Raw genomic sequence first — 6,187 nt, 5'->3', positions numbered from 1 at the left:
GCTGGTTACTAATCAAAAGGACTGGATTTCTAAAGTATTTTTTCATAAATAGTCTTTTTTGCTTTGTTTATTAATCTTCTTATTGTAGTGAGACATTTTTACGTTATGTTGGAAAAGCTAAAAGTTGGGTAAATAATACATTTAAAGATGAGACGGAAGATAGATGAAATCAATTTGTTCTAGTGGCAAAAGGCACAGTTACATTCTATAAAAAAGATAATAGTTACAAATCAAAGCATGTTTTAAATACATGCCCGTGCTAGGGATTTAAATAAGCATATTAATAGACTTCTAAGTTAGTATCAATAAAGCAGTGGTATAGAGCAGGAATTTTATCTATTTGCAGTAAAAGTTCAGTCAAAAAAGGGATCTGAGGCTCTGAAAAATAGACAACTCCAGGCCTTAAAAACAAGCAAACAAAAACAAACAAACAAACAAAGCCTTAATACATGAGGCAAATACAGATGTCAGGAAACACAGCCAATTCAATCAATTAACGCCTTCCATTTTAATGTTTTCATCGTCCTCCAGATTACTATGTCTAGTTGTCCACACATTTCCAAAGTCCATTCAAAAGGAAAATCTTTGTTTATGAATGGCAATAGTCCTCTCCCCTTTTCAAAATGAGGAAACAAATTTGTTATAAGCGAAGTACCATGTAGGCTCTACTTTAGAATTACACAAATACTACCCAAATTTCTATCCACATATAAAGATGTTTAGAGAAACTAGAAATACCCCACTTAGTAAAGGGAATGTGTTCCAAGCATCTGTTACTAAGTTAGTTGTTTGGAATTAGGAATCTATCATCTAGAAATAACTCTGTATGTGGTAGTTAAGTCCCCTCAATAGTCCACAAATATCAATTTAGTTCTAGGTTCTGGGTTAAGGGCTTTAGGTTGTGTAAGACGGAAAGGAAAAGAGTCTCTCCTCCATTTTCTGGTTCAGTTTCCTTTAGCAGGAAACTTCTAAGTGTAAACTTTTCTGAGAGGCCCCTGGGGCCTGCAGGAACTATATATTGCCTCAAGCAACCATCAGTGACCTACTGGTGGGCAGAAGAATTTAAGCACTAACCACCAAAAACTAACCATGCTTCAAATCACACACAACCTTTCCCCGAGTCGTCCCATCCACTTCTTCAGCAGAACTGGTGTCACCTTCATGATGGGAGCAGTGCAGTCACGGAAGGGAACAGAAGTCCTCTGTGCTATGGTAGACGTCACCCTGAGTCTAGCCCCGCTGTGTGCTTGCCATGCATCCATGAACCTGACGTGTAGTCTTTCTGAACCTCCATGGGTTTCCCTTTTGTTACCCTGCAGAGCTGTGGTGATGGTTTAGGGGAGTGCAGAGTTTCCTCCAATTCTCCTTGATCTATTTTAACCAGTATGTGTGTGATTTATGGTCATTTACAACCCGCTGAAGGAAATGGCCGTTTTTAAGCTGATGCTTATTAACCAATAAAATGGAGAAGATAGCTAAGGTTTTCAGAGGGCTTACTACATGCCAGACACTATGCTTGCTGTGACTTTCTGGTGGGGTAACAAAACGAAGTAAAACAAAGAAAAATCAGGCAGTATGTGGAAGGCTGACTGGCAACCTCTCTTTCCCCACGCTACCCTGCCCTCCATGTCCCAAATGTTCTCCCTAAAGATGATCCTGCTTTCATAGCTCTTTCTTGTCCTTTACTTTGATTTCCAAAATGAAAGATTTTTGTAACTGATGTTACAACAGCAGCACAGCAGTGGTTGAGACTTGCACAGTGAGGCAAGAATTGGAGAAAGAAAACACTGCTTGTAAATACTGCCTTTTAATATGACAATGTTTTGGATTTTTAAAATATTTAAATGAACCCTAAAACTAGTGAAAAGAGCTACTTAATACCTACATCTAATGGAGACTCCCCAAGAATCAAAATCCTTCTTAGAATATAACACTCATTTTAAAGTTGGCCGTATTAAATGAAAACGTGCTACAGTATTTGCTCACTCCAACAAATTAGGACCCATCCTTTCTCTCCTTCTTTGTTAAAGGTGAAATTGATCTTTGAATGTCTTCTATGCACCACTTTTGTCTTTACCACCAAACATGAGCCCACAAAAGACTAGGGAGACTCTTGCTTTTCAGTGAAAATTTTAATGAAAAGAAAGCAGCTTTAGAATGACATTGTTCCTCACTGCCTTTCCTTGGCCCACTATGCTCTCAGAACACAGGTTCCAACCCTGTTTACTCTGAAATATGCTGGGAAAGTCTTGACCAGATTCAAATTCTTCCCTTTCATTCATTCTTTCATCAATTTAATAAATACTTCTTGACTCCCTCCTATATGCCAAAAATAGAGTGCCCCCGCCCCATGAAGCTTACAGTTTAGTTAAAGAGATGGTTATTAATCCAATAATCACACAAACAGAACTTAGATTTTCAACATGAGAAGTGCTTACAGGAGATAGACAAGGTTCTCAGTAAGGTAGGGGTATGCGAATGATGGTGGATTTAATATGTGTAGAATAAGTCAGAGCAGGAGGAATAATGTTTTAGGCTGAGGTACTAACATTTGCAAAGCTTTCTGATGGAGGAAAAGGAGGACATGATAATCTCAAGTGACTTAAAGAAAGCCAGTGACGGAAGTTCAGACAATGAAGAGGAATGTGATACAAGATGAGAATGAATGGAGTCTGGAGGCCATGTTGAAGATTTTAAACTCTGTTCTATTAGCAAAGCATCTGATAAAAGTTTATAAGGAGAGAGTTGACTGATGAAAGATTAGGTTGGTGAGAGGCCTGGAGAAGGTGCTCATGGACCAATTAGTGTTACTAAAGTAGTTTAGGTGACAGCTAATGGTAGCTCGGATTAACATGATGCTCATGTAAAGGGAGAGAAGTCAGCAGATTCAAGATATATTTGGGAGGTAAAATCACCCTTACTTGATGCTGGGTTGAAAATAGACATTCAAGGGAGAAAGGGGATTTCTGGCCTATAACATTTAGTGACAGAGAGAACATTAGAAGAGGATCTGGTTTGGGGTAAAGAAAGAGTGTGGGTTCAGTTTTAAACACATTAAACCAGTAATGCCTCTAAGTCTTCCAAAAGGAGATGTCAAATAGGCAGGTGGGCATCTTTTCATCTAGTGTATTTCTGGAGAGAGAGATGAGTTTATGAGAACCATATGGACCCACAGAGATCTGAGTAATCTCTGGTTTACTTCAAAGATATCCCTAACAAATATTTTGAAGCCTGCATGGACAATGAATTAATTCATTCATCTAAATAATACCTTATGGAATTACTTCTGTGTACTAGGCACTGTATTAGCAGTGGGGATATTATGCTAAGCGGCCATTATTCCTACTCTAAAGATGCATTCAACAAATACTTGTAAAGTTCATATTATGTGCTAGGCACCTATGTCATCAATAAGTTGCAGCAGTGAACAAAGCAACAAAGTATCTGCCCTCTTAGAGCTTACATCCTAATGCAGATAGATAATAAACCAACAGGTAACAAAAATATCATGTAATTATAGGTGATCATAAATACTGATAAAGAGTCTATCACTCAATATCTAAAATAATAAACTGAATGTATTTCTTGCTAAGGCAAGGAGGGCTGAGCTTATAAGACACAGCTTATAAGCAGAGAACTTACAAAGGGTTTTGGAAAAGTGTGGCGTTTAGAATCTGGAGTGTTGGCTTTAGCTATGGAAACAGGTTTACCAGAGTAAGACTGTTGCTGACTGGCTGACTCTCAGACATCTGTTCACTGGATGGAAGCTGTTGCTGATTATCTGATTTTCAGTCTGATTTTCAGGAGTTGATTGCAGGGGATGTTGCTGATTTCCTTTCAGAAGTGTGTGCACTTTTGTAATCAATCAGACTGATTAAACAAGTTTAATACAGGCATACTTCATTTTATTTCACTTCACTTTATTGTATATTTTACAAATCGAAGGTTTGTGGCAACCCTATGTTGAGCAAGTCTATTGGTGTCATTTTTCCAACAGCATTTGCTCAATTTATGCCCCTGTGTCATAATTTCATAATTCTCATAATATTCCCAACTTTTTCATTATTATTATATTTATTGTAGTGATCTTTGATGTTACTATTGTTAATTATTTTGGGGCACCATGAACAGGGTCCATATAAGATGACAAATTTAATCGATAAATGTTGTTTGTGTTCTGATTGATCCAACCGACAGGCTGTTCTCCCATCTCTCTCCCTTTCCTCAGGCTTCCCTTTTCCCTGAGACATAATAATATTGAAATTAAGCCAATTAATAACCCTATAATGGCCTCTAAGTGTTCAAGTGAAAGGAAGAGTTGCAGATCTCTCACTTCGAATCAAAAGCTAGAAATGGTTAAGCTTAGCAAGGCAGGCATGTGGAAAGTCGAGGTAGGTTGAAAGCTAGGCGCTTACACCAGTTAGTGAAGTTGTGAATGCAAAGGAAAAGTTCTTCAAGGAAACTAAAAGTGCTACTCCAGTGAACACATGAATGAGAAGAAAGCAAAACAGCCTTATTGCTGATATGGAGAAAGTTTTAGTGGTCTGCATAGAGGATCAAACCACCCAAAACATTCCCTTAGGCCAAAGCCTAATCCAGAGCAAGGCCTTAACTCTTTTTAATTTTATGAAGGCTGAGAGAGGTGAGGGAGATGCAGAAGAAAAGTCTGAAGTTAGCAGAGGTTGGTTCATGAAGTTTAAAGGAAGAAACTGTCTCCAAAACATAGAAGTACAAGGTGAAGCAGCAAGTGCTGATGTAGAAGCTGCAGCAAGTTATCCAGAAGACCTAGCTAAGATCATTAATGAAGGTGCCTACACTAAACAACAGATTTTCAATGTAGGCAAAACAGCCTTATACTGGAAGAAGATGTCATCTAGAACTTTCACAGCTAGAGAGGAGGAGTTGATGCCTGGCTCAAAACTCCAAAAGACGGGCTGACCCTCTTGTTAGGGGCTAAGGCAGCTGGTGACTCTAAGTTGAAGCCAGTGCTCAGTTACCATTCTGAAAATTCTAAGGCCTTTAAGACTTATGCTAAATCGACTCACCCTGTGCTCTATGAATGGAACAACAAAGCCTGGATGACAGCGCATCTCTTTACAACATGGTTTACTGAATATTTTAAGCCCAGTGTTGAGACCCACTGCTCAGAAAAAAAGATGACTGCTCATTGCCAATGCACCTGGTCACCCAAGAGCTCTGATGGAAGTGAACGAGATAAATGTTGTTTTCAGGTCTGCTAACACAACATCCATTCTGCAGCCCATGGATCAGAAGGCATTTCAATTTTCAAGTCTTATTCTTTAAGAAATACATTTCATAAGGCTGTAGCTACCACAGATAGTGTATTCCTCTGATGAATCTGGGCAAAGTACATTGAAAATCTTCCAGAGAGGATTCACCATGCTAAAAGTCATTAAGAACATTCATGATTCATGGGAAGAGGTCAAAATATCAACATTAACAGGAATTTAGAAGAAGTTGATTCCCAGCCTCATGGATGACTTTGAGGGGTTCAAGACTTGAGTGGAGTAATTAACTGCAGATGTGGTGGAAACATCAAGAGAACTAGAAATAGAAGTGGAGCCTGAAGATGTGATTGCATTGATACAATCTCATAATCAAACTTCAAGGGATAAGGAGCATAAGGATGTTTCTTTTGGATGAGCAAAGAGAGTGGTTTCTTGAGATGGAATCTACTGCTGGTGAAGATGCTGTGAAGATTGTTGAAATAACAACAAGGGATTTAGAATATTACATCAATTTAGTTGATAAAGGAGCAGCAGAGTTTGAGAAGACTGACTCCAGTTTTGAAAGCATTTCTACTGTGTGTAAAATGCTGTCAGATAGCATGGCATGCTACAGAGAAATCGTTTGTAAAAGGAAAAGCCAATTGATGTGGCAAACTTCACTGTCTTATTTTTAAGGAATTGGCATAGCCATCTCAGCCTTTAGGAACCACCACCCTGAACAGTCGGCAACCCTAGACACTGCGGCAACACCCTCTACCAGCAAAAAGATTACAACTCGCTGAAGGCTCAGATGATGGTTAGCAATTTTTAGCAATAATGCATTTTAAAATCAAGGTATATACATTGTTTTATTGGACATAATGCTGTTGCACACTTATTAGACTACAATATAGTATAAACATATGTTTTATATGCACTGGGAAACCAAAAAATTTGTG

This window comes from Balaenoptera acutorostrata, chromosome 4, assembly GCF_949987535.1.
Source record: "Balaenoptera acutorostrata chromosome 4, mBalAcu1.1, whole genome shotgun sequence".
Classification (NCBI taxonomy): domain Eukaryota; kingdom Metazoa; phylum Chordata; class Mammalia; order Artiodactyla; family Balaenopteridae; genus Balaenoptera; species Balaenoptera acutorostrata.
The sequence above is the reverse complement of the archived record's forward strand: the minus strand, read 5'-3'. Positions refer to the sequence as shown.